At 35.7% G+C, this 9,039-nt stretch overlaps 1 pseudogene; it reads right to left on the bottom strand.

Annotated features, from left to right (window-relative positions):
• Window positions 1–6,874: 6,874 nt before the first annotated feature.
• On the bottom strand, window positions 6,875–7,570 carry LOC148691845 (uncharacterized; annotated as a pseudogene).
• Between the last annotated feature and the right edge of the window lie 1,469 nt (window positions 7,571–9,039).

Below are 9,039 nucleotides of genomic sequence, written 5' to 3'. Positions count from 1 at the left end.
TTCAGAAATTAGGTAATAAAATAAAAGTTTTCAACGGTTATAAATGAAAAATCACAATTTAACGGTTATTTTAGCTCAAATTTTGATATTTTTTTACAGCTACACTCCTCGACCCTATAAGAATGCATTGAATGAATTCAATCTTTAATTTAAAATATTTACACTAGTGGATACCACAAGTCTTACTTTATACTTGATGGAAGTATGATATTAACTCTAATTGTTTGTTTAATCTACTGTTTTGACGCTATATGCATTCTACGAAATTTTTTTCAATGCTCCAACCGTAAAACTTATTTGTACATAGTCCGAGATTGCATACGTAAAAAATTTTAAAAAACAAACATTCAAAGATTACGTAACAGAACAAAAGTTGTCGACGGTTATAAACGAAAAATCACAATTTAACGGTTATTTTAGTTCCGATTTTAATGATTTTTTACAGCTACACTCCTCAACCCTATAAGAATGCAATGAATAAATTTGATCTTTAATTAAAAATATTTACACTAGTGGATACCACAAATCTTACTTTATACTTGATGGAAGTATAATATTAACTCTAAGTGTTTGTTTAATCTACCGTTTTGACGCGATATGCATTCTACGAAAATAATTTCAACGATCCAACCGTAAAACTTATTTGTACACACTCCGAGATTGCATACAAAAAAAATTGTAAAAAACAAACATTCAGAGATTATGTAACGGAACAAAAGTTTTCGACGGTTATAAATGAAATATCACAATTTAACGGTTATTTTAGTTCCAATTTTAATGATTTTTTATAGATACACTCCTCGACATTATAAGAATGCAATGAATAAATTTGATCTTCAATTTAAAATATTTACAATAGTGGATACCACAAATCTTACTTTATACTTAATGGAAGTATAACATTAACTCTTCAGTGTTTATTTAATCTACCGTTTTGACGCGATACAAATTCTACGAAACTTTTTTCAATGATCTAACTGTCAAACTTGTTTGTGCACACTCCGAGATCGCATACGTAAAAAATCACGAAAAACAAACATTCAGAGATTAGGTAACAAAACAAAAGTTTTTGACGGTTATAAACGAAAAATCACAATTTAACGGTTATTTTAGCTCCGATTTTGATGATTTTTTACAGCTACACTCCTCGACCCTATAAGAATGCAATGAATGAATTCGATCTTCAATTTAAAATATTTACACTAGTGAATGAATCTTATTTTATACTTAATGGAAGTATAACATTAACTCTTAAGTGTTTGTTAAATCTATCAATTTGATAGGATATGCATTCTACGAAACTAGTTTCAACGATCCAACCGTCAGATATGTTTGTATATACTCTGAGATAGCATGTGTAAAAAATTGCAAAAAAAAAAAAAAAAAACATTAAGAGATTATTCTGGCGATCATCCAAAATTTTGCCTTGTTCATGTCGGTTATATTTGACAAGGCCATGAGTGAAACAAAAAAAAAATTAAAACATGTGTTTATTTATTTATTTTGAATCAATATAACATTTTAAAATAATAAAATCAGACATGATTGAGTACACCACATGTTCATGTGTGTTTATGTGTCAGATAATGTGCTTTGTGACGCATTGAAAAAAATTGTTTGAATTTCTTTGTATCTTGTTGCTTGCCTGTGAGGGAGCATAATCCTTATTACAAAAATGATAGAGCTTCAAATTGTAGTCTGTTGTTATTATTCTCTCAGAAAATTTATGGCTCGTGAGAATTGGGTTCATTAGTGTCACATCCCGGCCCGGGGCGGATCACTTCCCGGGCCCGCTCCACTACCGTAGCACGATATTGTCTGCTTTGGGCTTACCATTCCCTCACAGTTTTGTTTTTGGGAACTCACGAGCAACTTCCCAGTGGGTCACCCATCATGGGATTGCTCTAGCCCTCTTCTCGCTTAACTTCGGAGTTCCTACGGAACCCGAAGCCAGTGAGCTCCCAAAAGGCCTCGTGCTAGGTAAGGATGGAATATACATTTAAGGATCGCTTCCCTGGGCGATGTGGGATGTCACAATTAGACTTTAGGGTCATGAGTGAAAAAAAAAATTATTTAAAATATGTGTTTATTTATTTATTTTTAATCAATATAACATATTAAAATAATAAAATTTTCATTTATGTCAGTTATAATCGCTAGAATACTAAAATAATAACCACCAAAAAGTAAAATAATAAAATAGTCAATTTAGGTCGGTTATAACCGCCACCATTAACTTAAAAATCGACAGAATCTTCAAAAATATTTAAAAAAAAAAATTCAAAAATACTGTCGATTATAACCGACATGATATTTATGATATCCGCCATTAAATATCCATCAAGACTTTATGTCGGATATAACCAACATAATTTTCTAATATCCCCCACTAATTAAATGATGTGTCGGATATATTTTATCCAATAGAATGGTTCTAATATCCGCCACCATCATCCGCCACCTAAAGCTAATATTGTAGTAGTGTTCCTAACAAAATTAGGACTCACGCCAACACTCCCCCTCAAGTTGGTGTATAGATATCGCATAAGCCCAACTTGTCGAGCGAGTCTTGAAGCCTTCTAGCAGAAACAACATAAGTTAGAATATCTGCCAACTGTTCTTCTATCTTCACGAACGGAATGTCAACCAACTTAACATCTAGCTTTTCTTTTATGAAATGTCTGTCTACCTCAACATGCTTTGCCCTATCATGTTGTACTGGATTGTTAGCAATCTCCCGCGCTGCTTGATTATCACAGTACAGCAGCATAGACCCTTTTGGTTTGAACCCTATCTTAGTGAGTAAAAAGCCATAAGAGCTCACAAATACCATGTGCCATTCCTTTGTACTCAGCCTCGGTCGAAGACCTTGCCACCACATTTTGCTTCTTACTTCTCCAAGTCGCAAGATTACTAGCTACGAACGTAAAGTATCCTGACGTAGACTGCTGATCAGTAATATTTCTAGCCCAATCTGTATCAGTATACCCTTTCACCTCCATGTGTTCATACTTTCTGTACGTTAACCCTTTTCCAATAGCTCATTTCAAATAATTGAGAATTCACATTATCGCCGCCATGTGTGATCCTCACCAAGTGCATGCATAAACTGACTTGCCACACTTACCGCATAGGCAATATCAGGTCATGTAAGTGACAAGTAATTCAATCTTCCAACTAACCTTTGATATCTTTCTTTATTTGTCGAGACTTGATCCTGATATATCGCGAGATGATGATTCTGCACAATCGATGTATCCACAGGTTTACACGCTAGCATACCAGTTTTTTTATAACAAGTGTAACAGATACTTACGTTGTGATAAGTATATGCCTTCTCGAGACCTAGCAACTTCAATTCCCAAGAAGTATTTGAGTCCTCCTAGATGTTTCATCTCGAATTCGGAGGACAAGTACCCCTGTAGCCATTCAATTTCCTTTGTATCATCCCCTGCGACAATCATACCATCCACTTATATAATGAGTAAGGTCACTCTACCATGTTTTCGCTTGATGAATAAAGTATGATATGAGTTCCCTTGTCGATATCCATACTTCTTCATAGCCTGAGTGAATCGCCCAAACCAAGCTCTCAGCGACTGTTTTAACCTATATAATGCCTTCTGAAGTCTGCATACTTTTCCACTGGAATTCTTAATGCCATATCCTGGTGGAAAATCCATATACACCTCTTCCTCTAAATCTCCATGTAAAAATGTATTTTTCACATCAAATTGTCTCAGTGGCCAATCAAGGTTAGCAGCAAGAGATAACAGAACTCTGATTGTATTCATCTTTGCAATAGGAGCAAATGTTTCTTGATAATCAACACCAAAGGTTTGTGTATACCCTTTGGCTACCAATCTCGCCTTGTATCTATCTATTGTCCCATCCGCCTTATGTTTGATGGTAAATACCCATTTGCATCCCACGGATTTCTTTCCTTTGGGAAGTGTAACCACACTCCATGTTTTATTCTTCTATAACGACTCCATTTCAATTTGCATTGTCCTTGTCCACTTCGGATCACTCAAGGCTTCTTCCACTTTAGTAGGTATTTTAATTGTTTCCATTTGTTGGACTAATGCACAATATTTGGGCGAGAGTCAATGAGTAAAGACATAGTTAACAATTGAATACCACACTTTCCCTTCTGGAGAGTACCTGTTTGGTGGTTTTCCTCGATTCTGTCTAAGAGGTAACTCATAAAGTGGTTTAACAGTTTCTAAATGAGTACTTACATTAGAAAGAATATATGTAGGATCATTGATGGGAACTTGAGGAGGTTGAAAGGGGTTGTTAAACGTACAAGAGTCGGCACCAGCTATCATTTCTTTTTGCCACGTGAAAGTAGTTAGTCGTGCTCCCAGCCCACTTAGGCTTGCATTTTCTGGCCTTGTTGTATCGACCTAATTGCCCAGCCCAATTGGGTTTTTGTTTTCTTCTATGTTGCCACTTGTAGCATTTTCACGCCTAGATGGGCCCTCAACAACATCATCATTATGCCTGCTACTTGGGCTTTTTTCTTTCTTCCTTGCTGCCATCTGCAGTTTTCTCATGCCCAAATGGGCTTATTAGCGCTGCCATGTGCAGCAGCATACTTATCATGCCATATGGGCTTTTGAAGCTAGCTTGTTCATGCTCACTTAGGCCACTTGGGCTTTCAATCGTGTTACCTATTATATCAAAGACAACAGGGCTTACATTCACTTCCAGTCATCTCTCCTTAAAGATTAGGGCCAGGGGGAAAAAGTTCATCTTCAAATAAGGTCACATCTATGGTGACTTATACATGTTTAGTAAGACGATGATAACATCTATACCCCTTCTGTTGAGGACTAAAGCCAATAAAAACACATCGCACCGCACATGGATCAAGCTTGCTTCTTTGATTTTCGTGAAGATATACATACACCACACAACCAAAAACCCAGGGTTTGAGATGAAGAGTATAAGGGAGCAAAACATGATTAGCAAGCATGACCAAGGGAGTTCTAAAAGAGAGAACACGCAATGGCATTCGGTTTATGAGATAAATAGCATAGGTGACTGTATCAGCCCAATATGTCTTAGGTGCACAGTTACCAATAAGAAGAGCACAGGTAATCTTCGTTCGGCAACTCCATTTTGCTGTGGGGTTTGAGGAAACGTAGTTTCATGAAGAATGCCTTTTTCAGTAAAAATTTAGGAAAGATCTTGATTAAGGTACTCACCACCATTATTGATTGAAGCACTTTAATAAGGGGTGAATATTGAGTGTTGACCATGTGATAAAACTTTTTGAAGATGCCACCCACATCACTTTTAGTTTTCATGAGGTACAACCAAGTCATTCTAGTGCAGTCATCAACAAACGTTACAAACCAACACACACTATGCTGAGTAATAATCAGAGATGGCCCTCATATATCATAATGAATTAACTCAAATTGGATTGTAAAGCCTAGCTTTACACTTGCATCCCCATGTATGGAAATGTGAAAAACTAGGTTTCCTCCCTGTCCAAGCTTCTAAAGGTGTAATGTTGACAGCTTTGGTTAGCACTCTAATTGGCTGTCTTAATGGCTTCACCCCATAGAAATTCTGGAAGATGTGTATTTGAAAACATGCTCCTCACTATGTCTTTAAGAGTTCTATTTCTTCTCTCAACTACTCCATTCTATGATGGTGTACCTGGTGTAGTATATTGAGCCATTATTCCCTCTTGCTGCAGATACAATGCAAATGGTCCCTTGAGTTGCCCTTGTTTTGTGTACCTCCCAAAGAATTCACCTCCACGATCGGATCTCACTATTTTGATTTGCTTATTAAATTGTTTTTCAACCTCAACTTTGAAGATTTTAAAACAATTTAAAGTTTGAGAATTTTCAGAAATCAAATACAAGTAAGTATATCTTGAAAAATCATCTATAAAGAGAAGGAAGTAAAAGTGTCCACATATTGTTTTTGTTGGAAATGGACCACACGCATCTGTGTGAATGATCTCTAAAAGATCATTGCTTCTTTTAGCTTTAATTTTGTTAGTTAAATTAGTGGTCTTGCCCTTAAAGCAATCTATGCAATCCAAGAAGTCATCAAGGTTGACATTTGACAGAATACCATCATTTTTAAGTCTCAACATTCTGTCATTGGAGATATGCCCCAATCTTCGATGCCAAAGCATGGAAGATGTATCATTAGTGAGCATTCTCTTTGGTGCAGAATGCACTATGTTGAAACAATCATGATAATATGAACATTCAATTTGCCAAAGGTCACCATTTGGGAAAGCATAGCCAATAGCACTGTCAAACTGGTTCTTAAGATAAAACTTTATTTGATTGGCATCTCCAATATAAGAGAAACCATTTTTAACAAACTGAGTTACAGGAAATAAATTCCTTCTAAGTGAAGGTACATAATGTACATTGTTCAAAGTTAAAACATAACCAGATGACAGTTTCAACATGACAGTACCAACTGCTTCAACCAACACTTTATTTCCATTCCCAACATAAACATTATATGACTCTCTACTTGTCTCCTTCTGGCTTTGAAATCCCTGCAAAGAATTTGTTATATAGATGGAACATCCAATGTCAAACCACCAAGAGTTTTAAGGTACAAAAACCATACTTGATTCCACAGTTACAAAAACATAAAAAACAGTCATACCTTTCCTAATTAGCCATGCCTTAAAAGTTGGGCAGTTCTTCGTTAAATGTTTAGTGGATTGACAGTGATAACACTTTAAAATGAGGGTCTTTTGAACTTGTAAACCAAGTGAGGTAGAGGCTCCACTAGTTTTGAGAGACACACCAGAACCTTTGAACTGTTTCTTGGGACCTATTGTAGCATTTGGTGTGGTTTGAGCTCCAGAGGGTTTGTTGCCCTTTTAATTATCATTTTTGTTCCCCACAATCATTTTCCCTTTGCCTTTGCTAGTATTGACAAGATTAGCCAATTCCACTATGTCTGTTTTTTACTTCTTTAACCTCTCTTCCTCTTGACAATAGATGGCAATGAGTTCATTGATGCTTCATGTCTCCTTTTAAGTGTTATAGTTGACCTTGATCTGGCCATACTCTCCAGACAAAAAACACAAGGCCATATGCACCAGAAATTGATCAGTGATACCAATCTCTATTGCATTCAGTTTGTTGGAAATATTCACCATCTTCAACAAATGCTCACGTACACTACTTGACCTATCATGCTTGCTGTTAATGGGGGCAGAAAGTGATGCACCCACTTTAGCCTTGTCGTACCACTTAAACTTCTCCTTAATCCTAGCCATATAGTCCTTGGCTAAGTCACAACTGGATATGCCATCTCTGATGTGTTCTTTCATTGCATTTTGCATAATGAGAAAAGACATCTAATTGGCTTTTTCCCATTTGGCAAAGTGTTCTCTTTCTTGGGTAGTGCTTCCAACAACTAATGTTGTTGGTTTAGGAGTCTTGAAAGCAATGTTGAACTCAAGAATTCCCAAATTCATTTCAATATGTTGCTTCGAAGTGTTGAAGTTGTTACCATTCAACTTTTCAATGTTAACAAGGTTAAGCATATTAAACCCTGCATCATGAGACATTTGGTTTGAAAATTCATAAGTGTTGTAAACAAGAACTAGTCTTAATCGTCTTGTCACACTTAAACTATGAAACCAGTTACACCTTTGGGCAAGAAACTATCCATAAAGTATATGAATTTCAACTTCATTGCATAGCCAAGTATAAAGGACATAATCTTATGCAATACTACACCTTTAGGCAAGAAGGATCACATAAGTACTTGAATTCATCACTCATTATACGTCAATTCATAACAATCCCAGCAAACAAATTTCTTTGGAAATTTCTTAACTTGTTAATATTATGAACTGCTTTTGAAGTACCCTTTATGAATGCATGTAACCTTTATACTTGTTCGAACACTTTGGTGCAAGAATTAAGTTTATTACATGATATCAGTACTCAAAATTCAACACATACATTTGTGATACTGGTGTATCATTCTCTACAATGCACGTAGTGCAGACTTGAATAGCAGCGGAAAATTCATCATCATCATCATATATTTATATAAACATACACATATATATAAAAAATTTAGGTTTAAATGGATCGGCTCTAATACCACATGTAGGTCTTTTTAGAGATCGAAACCATCAAACCTTACCAACGAATTTATACTATGCTGGGCATTAAATGAACATGCATAAACCCTAATAATTTACATAAAAGGTTTGCATTCTGCTTGAGCGGCAGAGCATAGTTATATCACCGCTTGAGCGGCATAGCATAGTTATAGAATCCACCGCTTAAGTGGCAGAACTCAGTTATATCATTGCTTGAGCGGCAGAACCACTAACTTGAATTTGCAGCCATGTTTTGCAGTGGATGAATTGGTTCTTAGGGCAATGGTTAGTCTTCTCTTCTGTTGTAATCACGTTAGAGTTCTCAAGTTTTCAATGGGACAAACCAAACTATATGGAACAAAGATAGATTACCGAGAAGAGGGACCAAACATTTCTATATATGCATTGCAACTACTTTCTCCCATTAAGTGAGCAATTGCAATCAGTTATCAAAGGAACTCTAACTGCATCATTTAAATTCAAATTTGTTCCTTATATTTCCCTCCAAATGGTTGTTATCCGGTTACAACCCTAATTAAGTCTTACTTTATACATAGCTCATATTACTTGTGTTATTGCATGACTTAGTGTTTGATCTTGCTCACCAAGTAAACCTTACAACACTCTCTATGTTATTGGATTGTGAAATTCTGGAAAAAGCCTCATGTTGAATATGTGACAAAAAGTTTCTGTTTCTTAATACATACAATTGCAAAAATAATAAAATCAACTTCTTTTTACTTCTTACATACCCCTCTAAATTTTGGCAGTCAGATTGAATGAATTGAAAAAAAATCAAGCTATAAATTAACAAATTGTATGTAAGAAGGACAAATGGGTGTGTATATACCATCACCAAACATGTTGCATGAGTGCTAACAAAAGGATTGGCTTGGTAGTGTAGCGTTACAAAGTTTTAACAC

Source organism: Pyrus communis, chromosome 13 (genome assembly GCF_041283825.1).
Source record: "Pyrus communis isolate YQ-2024b chromosome 13, ASM4128382v1, whole genome shotgun sequence".
NCBI lineage: Eukaryota > Viridiplantae > Streptophyta > Magnoliopsida > Rosales > Rosaceae > Pyrus > Pyrus communis.
Note: the sequence above shows the minus strand (reverse complement) of the source record. Positions and strands in the feature narration are given on the sequence as shown.